Below are 18,709 nucleotides of genomic sequence, written 5' to 3' on the forward strand. Positions count from 1 at the left end.
AATTTCCCTTAGTGTCCAAAAAGGTTAAGTAGGGTTATGGGGATAGGGTGGCGGTAAGGTGCACTTTCCAAGGGCCGGTGCAGACTCGATGGGCCGAATTATCTCCTTCTGCACTGTAGATTCTATAATACTATGATAGAATTAGTGCGGTTCACACTTGTAACAATGGCGAGTCACTTTTCATTAAATTACTCCGATTTTATTAAATAATAGTGCAAGAGCAAATGATTGGTCATGTACAAGAATACGTTTTTCGGTCCATCTAAATGTACTCAAAGGGAATTTTAACTCTAAAACGCCAATGTTTGGAACACCTCAATTGGCACTCTCCATCGCAGATTATTCTGATATTGTGAGAAGACAGTAAGCAGTCTTGCAACACCAGGTTAAAGCCCAACAGGTTTATTTGGAATCACTAGCTTTCGGAGCGTGGCTCCTTCATCAGGTCATCACTCACCTGATGAAGGAGTTGCGCTCAGAAAGCTGGAGATTCGAAACAAACCTGTTGGACTTTAACCTGGTGTTGTAAGACTTCTTACTGTGCCCATCCCAATCCAACGCCGGCATCTCCACATTATGAGAATATGTTAGTTTAACATCTTATCTGATGAGATAAGTTACAAATACTTTGAAATAACGCTGTCCTCCAGATACATCACCCAGTTGTAGAAAACATGAGCAGTCGATGAACTAGCAAGTTAATTCGAGGTCTCTTTTTAGGGAGCGAACGAAATAAATCAGAACTCGGAATAATTTTACTTTTGCAGAAGCTGATGGTAAATATCATTACCTCTGGATTTCTGGATGTGCGGTGGGTGGATTGGCCTTTCTGACATTAATGATCACCATTGGGACGATATTCTGCTTGAACAATAAAGGTAGGGGTTACTTTAATCATTTCATTTCAACATTTCATTTCAAGAGCACGGAGAGATCGTGCTCGGCGGCGCTGTCTGCATAAGAATAGCGCGCGATTGATGCAATAAAAACCGAAATCGTGAGGTGCAAATGGGACTTATTTCAAAATCTTTTCATGTAGGAATTATTACAAAATTAAAATATAAAGAATCTGTTTATTTGTATATTACCGAGGGAAACCTCCATGGGACATAACAATTGCTGTCATTGTCCATTCGCCAGCCGATTTGCACTTCTGGAAGTGACTTCGTGGATTCAGTTTTTTAAGAATGTCGGGAAAATTTAAGCCCCCGAAGATGTGAGGATAAGAAGGCTACTTGTTCTAGCCAGAAGAGCAAAATGATTATTGCAAAATCCAAACTTTTGTTCAGCGCTCCGAGGAAGCGTAACTTGTTTGGTGTAAATGAAAGGTTCTTCTAGATACCTTTATTCTAGATACCCTTACTGCTGGGAAATGGAAACAGATTGTATCAAGTATTGAAATTGCTTTGCAATTTCTAGATAAAATTATTTTTTATTTTCCGCTATTCATTGTTCAGCCTGGTACTTTGTGCATACGGCACCGTAGTACGTATGTTTCATGCACGGGTGTGGATTAATAATTCAGAGAAAATGGGAAGATTTTAATTCACTTAAAAAACATATTCAAATCATTCCTTAGCAAAAGACAATTAACCTGAGGGCTGTCACTAAATAGCAAGTGATTAATATCCTTAGCGATTGATACGCGACTGTTAAACGCCGTCTAACCTATGTGTGACTCCAGTCCTCCACAAATGTGTTCAATTCCGAAATCGCCTCTGAAGTGGTCACTCAAGTCGTTTAGCTGTTTCTAGCTAAGGGTAGCTAAAGGTGACAACAAATATGTGTTTGCAGCACGGAGGTTCCGAGAATGAATGAAGCAAAGTAGCAGTCCGATCTTTTTCTACTTTCTTAATATTCTCATGTATTCCCAGAAAGAAAGGACAAGCCGCCTCCTTGCCGGCTAATGGACCAAATGTATTCCGAGTGTCGACATAACGTACTGCCCGGATAATCAAAAAGCTCTCCGAAGTTTTTTGGACAAACATTGGAGTTTTATCATTAGTGATTAACATTGGCTCCAGGATTCAGTGGTTCGGTCGACTAGAGCAGCTGACAGTTTCATTGTTCCCTCGTATGGGTTACACCACACTGTCTTGTCTGTGTAATTCAATATCCTACATTGAACCATTGCTGTTCGTCCTTAAATGGACATACTTTGCGTTCGCTCAGGCAAATCTTTGGTCTCTCTCAGTTGCTCCCTTAGTTAGTTCAATTTAATCCATGGAACTGGTTTTTATTTCATCTCGGTTGTCGCATTGATCTGCAATGTGAATGGGTGCGTTTTTGTGCTTTTTGTGTGTGAGTTTCTATGTGTGTTTCTGTCTGTGCTTCTTTTAGAAATAAATTTAGAGTACCCAATTCTTTCCCCCCCCCCCAATTTTTCCAATGCGTGTGTTTCTGAGTGTTTCTGTAATTGTCAAAATGTACATAGATTCTAAAATTACCTTTGATAGCACAAACTTGGAAAGTGACTATATTATAATAACTGAAAGTAATTAAGCTGCGTTACTTTCCAGGTAAACAAGACAGTATAACAACAGTGGGGCCTCATGACAAGCTGGTGAGTTCATGTTATTCTGTATATATATTGTTATAATGGGAATACTTCGTCACAACCTATTTAGCTGTAAACATCCATCTCTCATTACTGTGTACTTCGTCGCAACATACTTAGGCATCAGTATTTCTCTCAAATTGATGTATTATTAAAATCGTATTTTGTAAATCATTGGTGCTTTGTGGGATATTGCTCAAGGCAGTTGAAGAAGGAAATTGATCGCGTCAGTAAGATACGGCTGTATAATAATCATAAGGTTGTTTGTGGGAGCTTAGATTACATGTTTAGAATGCTGAAATTGTCACTTGTCTGAACGACACTATTGGAGCGAAAATCGGCAGGATGAAATGCGAGTTGCAATTGACAATTTACTTACCGGACCTAACGTCGACACGTCTTTAAATATATTCACGGGGCTTTCCGCATTTTATATACAGCCCATGTACCATTTATGTTCAGTGTTTAATCAGAAATCTGAAAACTGATGTTGCCAATAAATTAACCAGATCACGAAATATTTTCGTTCTGTCAGGTGCAGAGAGCTGACGACACACTTGTGACATATGCTGAAGTGGATTTGAAAACGTTCACTAAAACGCCTAGATCTAAATGTGAAGAAGAGGTGACAGCCTACGCTCAGGTGGGTCTGGGACGTAGAGAATGGAAAAATAGAATACCTGCGAATCGCCAACAATAATGTAAAAGCAGACATTTTGACCTTTCTGTGACATTGACTGTGTCGCCTGGCCCGCATGGAAGGGTGTTTGTAATTATAATATTTATTAATAATAATCTTTAATATTGTCAGAAGTAGATTTACATGAATACTGCAATAAAGTTACTGTGAAAATTCCCTCGTCGCCACGTTCGGGTACACGGAGGGAGAATTCAGAATGTCCAAATCACCTAACAAGCACGTCTTTCGGGATTTGTGCTGCTATCACTGACTTCTTACGACAGGAGAGCCAGAGCAGACTACGATCGTTTATTCAAGCATGTGCAGAGAGAGTTGGCCAACCAGTATCTGATCCGAACTCTGATATTTACAGAGAAACTGCACATTTGTACACCGCGCTGCACGTACACAGATATGGTTTAAATTTCGATCTGACATTGTATGTAGGTTTTAACAAAAACAGGCACATCTTGTATTAGTTACGCAATTATAACTACACCCTCTTGCAGGCGCTCCTAGCTTATCTCGGTATGACGATCGCCGCTATCTCTATCTGGTACTAAGAAAACAGTGCTTGCTACGTGACTCCAGGACTACTTCGTCGCTAAAGATGTCAGCTAATGCAGTACTTGTGAGGTGCTAGGCGCACCTGGACAGTCTGCTGACGCGTCTTTAAGCTTGACACAGGTCAATTGCTGTTAAAATGCATGGATGCCACCCTTTGCAGCGAAGAATTATGCTGACTCTCTTTGTAACAAAGAGATATGTGACCCTTTTCTACTATGTTCTTATTGACGCTTTACCTTACTATGTAATCATATTAAAACCTCAACCTTCATTATCTATTCCCCCTAACAGTATATTATTCTGATGATGCTGACTTGAAGTTTAAACTGGTACAAGAGGCCAATCTACCATGTATTTAAACATTATTTTTTCAGATTAAACAAGGGAAAGCCAGGACAAAGTAACGCATGCGACTTTAGAACTGTCTATATTTGACACAGGGAGACAATGCAGAAATAACTAAAGAAGCACACCATGTGCAGAGCTACAGCCGAAAACCCAAAGCGAGCAACAAAGGAGACTTACAGAGAAGCAGCACCCAAATGAAGTCACCATCTTGGGTGCAGAAAACAGTTATTGCTGTACATTTGTCCCCCATCTATATTGATTTCACTGAAAATGAAATCTGGCCGCTGGAAAAGAGCCGAGGATTCAATGCGACAGTTGACTGCCTAAACAGCAAAGGTTTAAGTAACAATAATAGCTTATTGTCACAAGTGGGCTTCATAATTTACTGTAAAAAGCCACTTTCCGGCGCCTGTTCGGGAGGCTGGTACGGGAATTGAACCCGCGCTGCAGGCCTTGTTCTGTATTACAAGCCAGCCATTTAGCCCACTGTGCAAAACCAGCTTCTCCATGTTACCTCCATGCGCGTGTATGTCCGTATTATGCACTCCTTGATATGTAACTGCGCAGTGCATAAAGCAACACATTGAGTTATTTAATTATTTGGAGATTATTAATCAGTAATAAAAATACATGTAATGAAAAACAGTTTTCAAGTTGATTCTGTGTTATTTCTGGACTATTACGCACTATTGTAATTACAAGGGAGGCCTGTTGTCAGGCTGTAACTACCTTATTAGAATGCACACAAACGGATTTCTTACATTCACAGTCACACGCTTCGGTATCCTTTTAACACAGCGTTTATGTCTCAGAAAATAATTATTATCTAACAAAGTCAAATACAGCATGATCTCTGTCTGTGTTTCTATTTAAACCTCGAATCAAAAATAGACTCAAATAAGTCTATGTAGAATTTTATGGTAACACATTAAAGACTTACGTATCTACACAGCAAGTCTCTTCGCTTTTATCTCCAACTATGAACATCTTCAGAATTTCTTTTTCACTTTCCACATTTGTTGTTTAACGTCCGAAACTCCAATAGAACATAGAACATAGAACAATACAGCGCAGTACAGGCCCTTCGGCCCACGATGTTGCACCGAAACAAAAGCCATCTAACCTACACTATACCATTATCATCCATATGTTTATCCAATAAACTTTTAAATGCCCTCAATGTTGGCGAGTTCACTACTGTAGCAGGTAGGGCATTCCACGGCCTCACTACTCTTTGCGTAAAGAACCTACCTCTGACCTCTGTCCTATATCTATTACCCCTCAGTTTAAATATTACCCCTCAGTTTAAATGACTATTAGTATTCCCCTGAAGGAATTCACATTCGCCATACTCTCCGTCTCATTAGATGGTAACGTCAAATTTGATTGTGGATCCCTGAATTCTGATGAACCGATGACTTACATAGAACATAGAACAATACAGCGCAGTACAGGCCCTTCGGCCCACGATGTTGCACCGAAACAAAAGCCATCTAACCTACACTATGCCATTATCATCCAAATGTTTATCCAATAAACTTTTAAATGCCCTCAATGTTGACTTACATGTCTCGTAAATTAGAGCAGCGCCAAATCAGGCGGCCGTATAACATCAGTCATGAAATATTTAATTTCTATAAGCTTGCTTTCACAATTGCTGAACTCCTGACCAGATTCAACTTACTTCCATGTGTTGACCATTTATTTCATGATTTCTTAACACACGCCTTCGGAAAGCCCATATAAATCATATCCACAAACTTTCCTTCGCCTTTTCTCGCTTTTATTTCACCAAGCGATTATCTAAGGTAAATAAAGCGCATTCCACGAATGTCTAGAATGTTTTTTCTAAAATGAGTATCATATCAGTATGGGCGCAATGAATGTAACTGAATGTTCAGCAACTATTTCATTACGATGATGTTTCAAATTATTGTCGCATTGGCATTTTCCGCTAAATAACAGCATGTGCTTCAGCAGTCTTTTGAGAACTAGATGATGAATCATAATGCGTTCATATATACAGTGATCGTTCGTATGATACAATGCACATGACGCAGTGGAAAAGTTAACGTGTGGAAGCGATTAGCTCAAAGTTCCGCCTTGTGTTATACTGACAAACGTTGCGAAACAGTAATGCAGGCGTGTTGGTTTCCAAATGTATATGTGGTTCGATGGCTCATCTCCGCTGCAGATGTTCAAGTTTTAAATTTAGCTGTTAATTGCAACACTCGGAAAATGTATCCGGTGTTGCGTAGCAACGATAATGCACCCCACTTTTCAGTGTAATTGCAGAAACAGAAAATGTTGACATGAAACTGAGATTATATTTGGTATTTTCCATTCGAAACGTTCCTAACTCATTGACAGCTTTAATTTATAATTACGACTGGTTAAGGTGGAGAAATTGTTCCTCTTTTTGCAACTTTCTAATGTTAATGAGTCTGGTGGACCTACGACCTCTGAGCCAGAAATTACCGACTTGAGCCCCACTGCAGGATTTGAAGGTCATAACGTGGCGAAACAAAGTGATTATGAACATGAAAATCCTGCCTCTGGCAAACATGAAAATCATGCCTGTGGCAAAAGACAAGAGCGGGAGAGTCTCTTTGGCAGCCAGAATCGCATGGTAGCTGCTGCGCAACAGCGACCTCACGTGAAAGCACTCCAAACGCAGGTTCCTGCCGCGCCCTGTACTCCGTACCAAATGTCCTCCTGGTTCTGAGTGGCGAAAATGATTATGTTACCTGTAGAAGCATTTGCCTAAATAGTATTTCAGGTCGTTTATTCACTGACATAGAAGTTTCAGCACGCTAAGTCTGTCTTTGCACCTGGATGAATGCAATGTTCTGCAATTTAGCAAAAACGGATGACATGCTATCCAGTTTGTAAATTGTGGACACATTTCTAAAATGTCCAACGGATTTGGTTAGTGGTGAAATTTTTATTTAATCGCCTTTTAATTGTAACAATTTGAACAGCAGAGCTCCTAATTGTTGTTGTCCATGGATCGTATTTTGTAAATAATTTCATATGGGATATGGTGGCGTAATGGTAACGCTAGAGACCGAAATAGGGGACCCGCGTTCGAATCCCACCACGCCAGGTGGTGGAATGTAAAAAAACTCAAATTAAATATCTGGAATTAAAAGATTGTCGTTGAAAACCCATCTGGCTCACTATCGCCCTTTAAGGAAAGGCGTCTGCCGTCCTGGCCTTCTCTGGCCTACATGTGACTCCAGACCCACAGCAATGTGGTTGACTTTCAATGCACTCTGAAATAGACTGGCAAGCTATGAAAACACAAAGAAAGAATGAAACCGGCCGAAAGGACAGCAGCAGACCCAGCCCTGTCGACTCTGCAAAGTTCTCCTTACTAACATCTGGGGGCTTGAGCCAACGTTGGGAGAGTTGGAAATGTTCTCTGCTGGTGGACTCATACCTGCCACAATGGAAGATGGTTGTGATGGTTGGAGGTCAATCATCTCAGGAGTCCTTCAGGGTAGTGTCCGAGACTTCAAGCATCTTCAGCTGCTTCATCGCCTTCCATCATCAGGTGGAGATGTTTGTGGAAGACTGAATAATGTTTGCAACTCCTCAGATAAGTCACTGTCCAAATGCAGCAAGACCTGGGCAATATCCAGGCTTGGGATGGCAAGTGATAAATTACATTCATGTCACTCAAGTGCCAGGCAATGACCATTGTGTACAAGAGAGGATCTAAACATCACCCCTTGACATTAAATGGCATTTCTATCACTGATTCTCCCATAATCAACATCCCGGGGGCTATCATTGATCAGATGAACTGGACTGACCATATTAATACTGTGCCTACCAGGGCAGCTCAAAGGTTAGGATTACTACGGTGCGTGACTCACCTCTTGACACCTCCACCCCATACCCCCAAAGCCTGTCCACCATCTACAAGTCAGGAATGTGATTGAATAGTCTCCAGTTACGTGGATGAGTGCAACGCCAACAACACTCAAAAGGCTTGACACCATCCAGGACAAAGCAGCCCGCTTGATTGCTCCTCCTTCCGCAACAATCAAACTCCCCCATCACCTTCAAACAGTGGCTGTCATGTGTCCCATCTATAAAATGCACTGCAGTAGCTCATAAACATTCCTTAAACAGCAGCTTACAAACCCAAGACCACTTCCATCTAGATGGACAAGAGCAGCTGATATCCAGGACACCTCCAGCAGGAGGTTCCCCTCCAAGTCACTCACCACCCTGATTTGGAAATATATCACCATTCCATTACTGTCACTGGGGCAAAATCCTGGAACTCCCGCCCTAACAGCACAGTGAGTGTATCTACATCTCAGGAACTACAGCAGTTCAAAACGACAACTCACCACTACCTTCTGTAAGGCTACTAGGAATGGGCAATGTTGGCCTAACGAGTTACGCGCACATCACGGAAATGAATTGAAAAACCTTGCTCTTCAGTATCATCTGCATCATAAGCAGCGTTCGATCTCTGCTTTTTACCGAAGGTGAAATGGGTAGGTTGGAAGATTGAATTTTACCTTTACGGATACGCTGCATTTTGTTCCATTTAAGAGAGTAGAAAAGTTAGAGCTCACAAGCTAAAGCTCGAATACTACCCAAAACACAAACATGGGACTTCCGGTGGCAGCCATGGTGTGAGTTGTCGCATACAGGGCAGCTCCTATTTGAAGGCACAGCAAAGAGCCCTTTTTACCCGATACTGGGTGAAAGTTTGATGAAAATGTGTAGGTAGAGGTTGGAGGGGTAGTTTCCCCAGGAGTGGTATGTCCACTGGTTCCCAAACCCGGCAGAAGACGCTGAGAGACCTGACCAAAGAATTCGAGGGAACCTGTGCTGCAGTGGCCAATGTAAGGATGGCTGCTGGGGAAGGGCTGCTTCAAGGTGGAAGGCCCAGCTGGAGCAGTTGATGGCTTTTAGTAAGGAGGAATTCTGCCAACAGAGGAAGGACATGCGGGAGGATCGCTCAAAGGCCATCAAAGGAGCTGCGGCATCCCTGAAGAGTTCATTGGAATGGTTGGAGAGATGCAGGGGTGGCAGATTCCGGATATCGAAGGAGTAATCTCAGGTCACAGCATCGTGTGTGCACCTGGAGGCGGAGTTGGGGCTCCTAGGGGACCTGTGTAAACCGTTGAGGGCAAAGGTGGAGGAGCAGGAGGGGTTGAATACCTCGAGGAGGCAGAACCTGTGAATAGTGGGTCTGTCTGAAGGAGTGGAAGGTGTGAGTGTCATGAGGTACGTCTCCAACATGCTGGCGGGGCTGGTGACAGAAGGGGTGCTAGATAGGTCCCTGAGGCAGAAGCCTAGAGCTGGGGAGCAGCCATGGGTGGTGATCGTGAGACTCCACAAATTTGTGGAGAAAGAGAAGATTTTGCGTTGGGCCAGGGAGAAGCATACCTGCGACTGGGAGGGGAATAAGGACCAAATTTATCAGCACATCGGAGCTGAGTTGGCAAAGCGGCGGGCAGGGTTCAACAAGGCCAAAGTGGTGCTGTACTGGTGGCAGTTGAGGTCTGGGGTGCTCCACCTTGCAAAATTATGGGTGACGTTCGGAGGTCGGGAGTATTATTTCAAGACCGCAGAAGCGGCTGAAGACTTCATTAAGGAGCATAAACTGGGGGAGAACTGAGTGGACAATGCTTGGGAACTGGGGGGCTGGCACTTCGTAATGGTTGGGAACATGTTCGAAGTGGGGATAGGGATTGGGGGATTTTCATCTCCTCCGGTTTGGAGGAGGGCCATTTTTGGATTTGTTGTTTACTGTTGGGATTGTAAGGGATGAAACGTTTATGTACGAATGGATGCTCCCATCCCCCCTCCTGTTTTATGCGACTGTTTGTGTTCAGCATCTGTTTGTTTGCTTTTGGGGGAGGCCTGGGATTCAGGAGAAGTCTCTGTTTGTGTAAGGGAGGGTGCGGTCAGCAGGGCGCCTTCTTCCTTGAGCTGAGGAATGGGGGAGGGGTGTCTTTGGACAGGGGCTGTCACGCTAGTAGCTGATGCTGGTGAATGGAAGTGAGGTCGTGTGGCAGAAGGCTGAGAGGGGTGGCCGGGGCGGGTGGGGGGTGGGGGGGGGGGGGTGTGGTTGGTGAAGGGGGAAAGGGGGGAGGGGGAGGTTATTGCAACGTGGCAGGGGGTGAGAGATGACATGGCCAGGGCAGAGAAGGGGGACATCTGGGATGGGCTAGGTACAGGGTGGAATAAGGGGGCAGGAGTTAAGTGAGGAAGATGTTGGACTGTAGAGGTGATTTGTGGCAGAAGCATCTGGTAAGGCTGGTAATGTGGAATGTCTGGGGACTGAATGGGCTGGTTAAAGTCTCCGGTGTTCGCACACCTCAGGAGCTTGGAAGAGGGGGTAATCTTTCTGCAGGAGACTCAACTCCTTGTGAAGGATCAGGTTAGGTTAAGGAAGGGGTGAGTCGGGGAGGTTTTTTACTCGGGGTTTGATTCGAAATCGAGGGGAGTGCCGATTTTACTGAGCAGAAAAATGGGATTTGTGAGTGCAAAGGAGGTTAGGGATCCAGGTGGGAAATTTGTGATTGTGACTGGGGCATTGGAAGGGCAGCAGGTGCTGTTGGTTAAATATATGCCCCAAATTGGGATGATGTGTGTTTTATGACGGGGTTGCTGGCAGCGATTCTGGATTTGGCCACACACCAGTTGATCATGAAGGAGATTTAACTTGTTTCTTAGAGCCAAGGATGGATAGGTCGAGCCCCAGGGCGATGGGTAGGGTATAAATGGCAAGGAAGCTGTTGGGGGGGCGGTTATGGAGAGGATGGGTATGGTGGATCCATGGCGCTTTCCGAACTCAGGAGGAAGGGAGTATTCCTTCTTTTCCCACGTCTATAAGGTGTATTCGAGGATTGATTACTTTGTAGTGAGTCGGGGGATTTTGCTTGGGGTGGAGGGCGCAGAGTATGCAGGGATATTTATCTCGGACAAATGCGCCCCAATGGCTGGAGATTCAGTTTAGATCGGGATGAGAGCAGTGGCCGGGGTAGAGGTTTGATTCAGGGTTGTTGGTGGATGGAGGTTTTGGTGATAAGGTGCGGGGGCAATTAAGAAGTATGTAGGGTTGAATCAGAATGTGGAGGTGTGAACCTCCATATTGTGGGATGCAATGAAGCCCGTGGTTCGGGGGGAAATTATTTTGTTTAAGTGTCGTGCAGATAGGGAAAGGAGGGAGGAAAATGACCGTCTAGTGAGCGCGATAGTGGAGGTGGACAGGGAGTATTCGAGGGTGCCCACTGCGGAGGGATTGGCGAGGAGGAAAAGGTTGCAGGGACAGTTTGACAGGTTGACAACAGGTAGGGCAGTAGGGCAACTGCGTCCAGCAAGAGAGGTGCAATATGATGATGGGGTGAAGGCGGGCCGCATGCTGGCGCCACAGCTGTTGAGGCAGACTGTATTTAGGGAAACATTGCAGATACAGACTGGGGCTGGAGATGTGGTTTCAGAGTCGAGGAAGATAAACGAGGCGTTAATGGAGTAGTACAAGGGACTGCATGAGGCGGACCCAGGGGGAGAGGAGAGAGACATGGGGCAGTTTCTGGATAAGCTGGACTTTCCCCAGGTAGAGGAAGCAAAGAGGCATTGGACGAGCCTCCAGGTGCTGGATAATTTCAGGGGTATGAAGTCAGGGGAGGCCCCAGTGCCAGATGGGTGCCCAATGGAATTTTATAAGGAATTTGTGATGGACCTGGCACCATATCTGTTGGGGGCATTTAATGAAGAGCTGGAGAAGGGGGAGCTGCCGGTGACAATGACATAGGCAATAATCACACTAATTCCGAAAAAGAGGAAGGACCCGTTGGAATGTTGGTCGTATAGGCCCATATCATTATTGAATACAGACGTGAATGTATTGGGCTACGCTTTTGGCGGGGAGAATGGAGGATTGTGTCCCGGGGGTGGTTGCAGATGATCAAACTGGCTTGGTGAAGGGGAGGTAGCTCGCGAGTAATAACAGACGGCTGTTGAATGTCGTGATGAATCCGTCAGTGGCTCTGATACAGGAGGTGGTAGACTCCATGGATGCGGTGAAGTGGCGGTACATGTTCTGGGTTTTGGGACGGTTTTGGTTTGGACTGAGATTTGTGGCCTGGGTGCGGTTGCTGTATGTGGCACCATAGTGTGAGGATGAATAATATGAGTTTGTGGAGTTTTGACTTGCACAGGGGTGCGAGGCAGGGGTGCCTTCACTGTTATTGTTTGTGCTGGCCATAAAGCCATTGGCAATGGCTCTCAGGGGATTGGCGGAGTGGCAGGGGATTATAAGGGAAAGAGGGAGCATCGGGTGTTGCTCTATGCCGATGCCCTGTTGCTGTATGTTTCATATCTGCTGGAGAGTATGGGAAGAATTATGGGCCTGCTGGGGAGATTTGGAGGGTTCTCGGGGTATAAACAGAATGTAGGGAAAAGTGAGATTTTCCCGGTGAATGAGCTGGGACAATGGGCAAATTTAGGGGGAATGCCATTTACGGTAGTGAGGGATAGGTTTAGGTATTTGGGGATGCAGGTAGTGAGGGAATGGACGGGGCTCCATAAGTGGAACTTAATGCAGCTGGTGGAGGAAGCCATGGAGTATCTTAAGGGGTGGGATATACTGCACTTGACATTGGTGGGGAGGGTCCAAGTGATAAAAATGAATATTCTGCAGAGGTTCGTGTTCATTTTTCAGGCTCTCCTGATCTTTATACCAAAGGCCTTTTTTCGGAAATTGGACACAATCATTTCGGACTTTGTATGGGTGGGGAAGATGCCGAGGGTCGGAAGGACCCTGCGCCAGAGGCAGAGACAGCAGGGTGGGATGGCGTTGCCGAACCTGCTTCATTATTGTTGTGCGGCGAATGTGGAGAAGGTGTGGCGATGGTGGGAAGGAGAAGGGTTAGAGTGGATTAGGATGCAGGAAGAATCTTGGAAGAGGTCTCGTTAGAGGACTATGGTGACAGCAGCGTTGCCAATGGCTCCGAGTATGTATTCAGGGAGCTTGGTGATGTAGTCCACGGTGAAGATATGGAATCAGTTGAGGAGGCATTTTAGGGTGGAAGAGATGTCAGTATTAATGCTGCTGTGTGAGAATCATGGGTTTTAGCAGGGAGGGGCTATGGATAGTGTATACAGGAAGTGGAGGGAAGTGGGGCTGGCCAAGTTGAGGGATCTGTATTTGGAGGAAGGGTTCATCAGTCTGTAGGAGCTCAGGGAGAGGGTAGAGCTGCCGAGGGTGAGTGAGTTCAGGTATCTGCAGGTTAGGGACTTTGCGCAAAAGGTCTGGAGGTGCTTCCCTAGGTTGCAGGGATACAACCTGGTGGAGCGACTGCTGCTTCCGGCTGTGGAAGGGGAGGGAAGAATTGGGGATATATACAAGTGCCTGGGGGTGGTACAGGGAGGTGAACGGGTGGTGAAGGTCAAGGAGAAACGGGAAGGGGACTTGGGAGGGGAACTAAATTGTGGAGTACGGAGTGAGGCAGGACGTAGTGTAAACGGGATGTGCTCCTGTGCAAGGATGAGTCTAATACAGTTTAAGGTGGTGCATATGGTGCATACAACTCAGGCGAGAATGAGTGGTATCAGGGGGTAGCAGATGATTGTGAGAGGTGTGGGCGGGGCCTGCAAATCATGCGGGCATGTTTTGGGGTTGTGAAAAATTGGGAAGATTCTGGGCGGGAGTGTTCGCGGTCTTAACCACGGTAATTGTGGAGGATTTGGAACCTGACCCTTTGGTGGGGCGATATTTGGGGTTTCAGAAAAGCAAAAGATCAAACAGGCTTTGTGAAGGGCAGGCAGCTCGCGAGTAATATAAGATGGCTGTTGAATGTTGTGATGAATCCGTCAGGGGCCTGGTACGGGGGTGGTGGCGTCCATGGATGCGGTGAAGACATTTGATCTGCTGGTAGCGGCTTGGTTGGGTGATCAGTACGACGTCCTGCGGGTGGAGTAGATAAACATAGAACATACAGTGCCGAAGGAGGTCATTCGGCCCATCGAGTCTGCACTGACACTTTTAAGCCCTCACTTCCACCCTATCCCTGTAACCCAATAACCCCTCCTAAACTTTTTGGTCGCTACCGTCCTGTGGCCCTGACTTCAGTCATAATGAAGTGCTTTGAGAGGTTAGTCATGAAGCGCATCACCTCCATATGCCCAGAATGCCTTGATCCACTGCAATTTGCATACCACCGCAACCGGTCCACAGCAGATGCCATTTCCCTGGCCCTACACTCATCCCGAGATCATCTCAACAACAAGGATTCCTACATCAGAATCCTATTTATTGACTGAAGTGAACTCACGTGGAAGATAGTATGGGCGGCACTTCATGGTCAGGTAGTCCAGGTCCAGCTCCGCCTTCAACATCATAATCCCAGCCAAGCTCATATCAAAGCTCCAAAACCTAGGACTTGGCTCCTCACTCTGCAACTGGGTCCTCGACTTTCTGACTCACAGACCACAATCAGAAAGAAAGAACAACACATCCTCCACAATAGTCCTCAATACCGGGGCCCCGCAAGGCTGCGTACTTAGCCCCCTACTCTACTCCCTGTACACACATGACTGCATGGCAAAATTTGGTTCCAACTCCATCTATAGGTTTGCTGATGATACGACCATAGTGGGCCGGACCTCGAATAACGAAGAGTCAGAACACAGAAGGGAGACAGAGAACCTAGTGGAGTGGTGCAGCGACAACAATCTATCCCTCAATGCCAGCAAAACTAAAGAGCTGATCACTGACTTCAGGAAGTAAAGTACTGTACACACCCCAGTCAGCAAAAACAGGGCCGAGGTGGAGATGGTTAGCAGCTTCAAATTCCAAGGGGTACACATCTCCAAAAACCTGTCCTGGTCCACCCACGTCGACGCTACCACCAAGAAAGCACAACAGCGCCTATACTTCCACAGGAAACTCAGGAAATTCAGCATGCCCGCACTAACTCTTACCAACTTTTACAGATGCACCACAGAAAGCATCCTATCGGGCTGCATCACAGCCTGGTATGGCAACTGCTTGGCCCAGGACCGCAAGAAACTTCAGAGAGTTGTGAACACAGCCCAGTCCATCACACGAACCTGCTTCCCATCCATTGACTCCATCTACACGTCCTGCTGCCTGGGGAAAGCGGGCAGCATAATCAAAGACCCCTCCCACCCGGCATATTCACTCTTCCAACTTCTTCCATTGGGCAGGAGATATAGAAGTCAGGGAACGCGCACGAACAGACTCAGAAACAGCTTCTTCCCCGCTATTACCAGACTCCTAAACAACCCTCTTATGGACTGACCTCATTAACACCACACCCCTGTCTACTTCATCCGATGCCAGTGCTTATGTGGTTACATAGTATACCTTGTGTTGCCCTATTATGTATTTTCTTTTATTCCCTTTTCTTTTCATGTACTTAATGATCAGTTGAGCTGCTCCCAGAAAAATACTTTTCACTGTACCTTGGTACACGTGACAATAAACAAATCTAATCCAATCCAATCCAGGTCCCTGAAGCTGTGAGACAGCAGTGCCAACCACAGTGCCACCTTGCCCCCACGTGGCAGTTACTTTTTTTAAAGTCCTAATGTTGATTGAAATAATGTTTATGTACTGGGGTTCTACAGCCCATTTCAGATGTCGGAAACTTAGCTTGAATTTCGTACATGAAGAAGATCAGTTGGTTTTGTGGTAGACTTTACAGTCTGATTATGCCCTCATGGACTAGGAGGAGCAACATGTAAGCTGTATAGATCAAATAAATTATTGGCTGGCTGTAAGCCAAAACTTGACAGATGAAATTTGATTTAGAACAGTGTGAGAACATAGAGTAATACAGCACAGTAACAAGCCCTTCGGCCATCCAAGCCTGTGCCGGTCATGATACCACCCTTGGCCAAAACCCTGAAGGACAAAGAACAATACAGCAGAGGAACAGGCCCTTCGGCCCTCCAAGCCTGTACTGGTCATGATACCACCTTGAAATGAAATGAAAATGAAATGAAAATCGCGTAGCGTCACAAGTAGGCTTCAAATGAAGTTACTGGGAAAAGCCCCTAGTTGCCATATTCCGGCACCTGTTCAGGGAGGCTGGTCCGGGAATTGAACCGTGCTGCTGGCTTGCCTTGGTCTGCTTTAAAAGCTGGCTCTTTAGCCCTGCGCTTGGCCAAAACCCTAAAGAACAAAGAACAATGCAGCACAGGAATAGCCCCTTTGGCCCTAAGGCTCTCCATTTTGGCCGAAAAACAAAAAGGCAAATTATTATCTAAATGGAAAGCAGTGCGAAAATTCATCTGGGAGAGGAATCTGGGTGTTTTTGTTCATGAATCGCAGAACATCGGTATGCAGGTACAGCTTGCAAGTAAAAAGGCCAATGGAATATTAGCGTTTATTGAAAACAAAATTGGAGGATACAAGTAGTGTTGTTCCAATTGTGTAGGGTCTTAAAGGACTATTGGTGAATCTATGGTCCCGGTATTGAGGACTATTGTGAGATATAGGTTGAGAGGTGGTAGATTTAGAACTGAGGGGAGGAGGAACTACTTCTCGCACAGAGTGGTGAATATGTGGAACTCACTGTCTCATCGTGCAGTGGAATCTGAGTCACTAAATGGTTTCAAGAAGGAGATACATACATACATACAATTTACAGTGCAGAAGGAGGCCATTCGGCCCATCGAGTCTGCACTGGTCCTTGGAAAGAGCACCCCATTTAAGCCCACACTTCCAACTTACCCCCATAACCCAGTAACCCCACCTAACCGTTTTGAACACTAAGGGCAATTTAGCATGGTCAATTCATCTAACCTGCACATCTTTGGGCTGTGGAAGGAAAGCGGAGCACCCGGAGGAAACCCTTCCAGACACGGGGAGAACGTACAGACTCCGCACAGACATCGACTCAAGCCGGGAATGAACCCGGGACCCTGGAGTTGTGAAGCAACTGTGCTAAGCACTGTGATACCGTGCTGCTATGATAGATGCATTTCTGGAAAACAAAACGGGTTAAAGGGATATGGGGAACAGTTACCGAGGCGGATTTTGAGACCAGGAAGAGATCAACCACGATCTGATTGGATGGCGTAGCAGGCTTGGAGGACTGAATTGCCTACTTCTGCTCCTAATTTCTATGTTCCTATGTACCGATGTAATCCCTGAAGTGAAATAATTCATTGGAGAAGCATATGGTAACATTGCGAGGAGAGGACTCAATATGAAGCAATTGTTTGATTTTAGGCTGTTTTCGTTTTTTGTATTATTTCTATCCACCTCCCCTTTTCTCTTTTCACCGTCTTTAGTAGCAATCTATGATCTGCTATTGTGTCTCCAATAATGCAGAGTTTCAACTATTGGGTTTACAGATGATGCAGATTGATAGCGCTATTGTTTAAAGCAAATTTAAAAGGCTAATCGCAATAACAACACCCACGTGTTACTTGCACTTGACACGCAGTTGATGCAAAGTATGGGCAGTATGAATCTTATGGTCCACAATACGGCTATGTAAGGAGCCGGAGCTTCTTCTTACCAAACTTCTTGAACACTCGAAAGGCTTATTGGAAGCACGCTCTGCCCTCCAAGGTACATATAAACGCTGCTCTGTCCGGCCTTTTTGATACAACGTTAAGATCGGGAGCTGAAGCCCAAATGCTTTTAGCAAAAAGCTCATCAAAATACAGTGCATCTATCTCCACTTATTATGAATGTCTTGAGTTAGGCAGAATGGGTAAAGCTAAGACGCAGATAAGTCTAAACGTTTGAACATGCAGCTTTATCTGGGAGCTCACTTGACGCATTCTATTTCTACCAGATAGCAACCACCAATTCCCCTGTTACAACATTTAATTGTCTCTTCAATTATTTCAGACTATTGTCTCCATTTCGGTTCCTCAAGTCCATTTTCACCATGAATCAATCTCTGCGTGGCGAAATACCTTTCATCTTTTGCTCTTAGTGTCTGGCTGGTATTTGCAAGGCTGTACAGACTGGTGATATGTCTTTTCTAGAATGCTACATGGTTAGCGATGAAACTTTATAGATGTGGAATTGTAATGCTTCCCCGAGTCATTATTGAGTGATACTTCCAGTAGTGATTGTTGATTGCGTGCTCTTGACTTTGCTGTTCTCATCCTGCTCCTTGGCGGGAATCGAAATGATGTGACACGTTGTCCAATAAGATCACATTTACACAGCCTGTAAAGTAATTTGTGTCCTGTGCCCTGATGCTGCTGTGAATTTCCATCACAATGCGTGTTGTACAGTGGCTTGTACAGTCCAGCAAACAGCGCTACTTTCAAGCAATCAGCCTGAAATTTCACAATCGTGTATATTCGCTTAGTTTAAATAAATATCCGAAACTTCATAATCTGCGAATGTTAAATGTAAATAATCTTTATTGTAACAAGTAGGCTTACATTAACACTGCAATGTAATTATGGTGAAAAGCCCCTAGTCGCCACATCCCGGCGCCTGTTCGTGTACACAGTGGGAGAATTCAGAATTCTCAGCTGGTACGGGAATTTGAACCCGCGCTGCTGGCATGGTTCTGCATTACAAA

General features: G+C 45.2%; 1 long non-coding RNA gene across 1 annotated transcript; it reads left to right on the forward strand.

Annotated features, from left to right (window-relative positions):
• Window positions 1-553: 553 nt before the first annotated feature.
• LOC140384850 (uncharacterized) lies at window positions 554-4,796 on the forward strand. Its single transcript, XR_011933172.1, has 4 exons — window positions 554-878; window positions 2,520-2,563; window positions 3,093-3,200; window positions 4,178-4,796. It is a non-coding gene; the product is annotated as an uncharacterized lncRNA (long non-coding RNA).
• The last annotated feature ends 13,913 nt before the right edge of the window (window positions 4,797-18,709 follow it).

Source organism: Scyliorhinus torazame, chromosome 10, assembly GCF_047496885.1.
Source record: "Scyliorhinus torazame isolate Kashiwa2021f chromosome 10, sScyTor2.1, whole genome shotgun sequence".
NCBI lineage: Eukaryota > Metazoa > Chordata > Chondrichthyes > Carcharhiniformes > Scyliorhinidae > Scyliorhinus > Scyliorhinus torazame.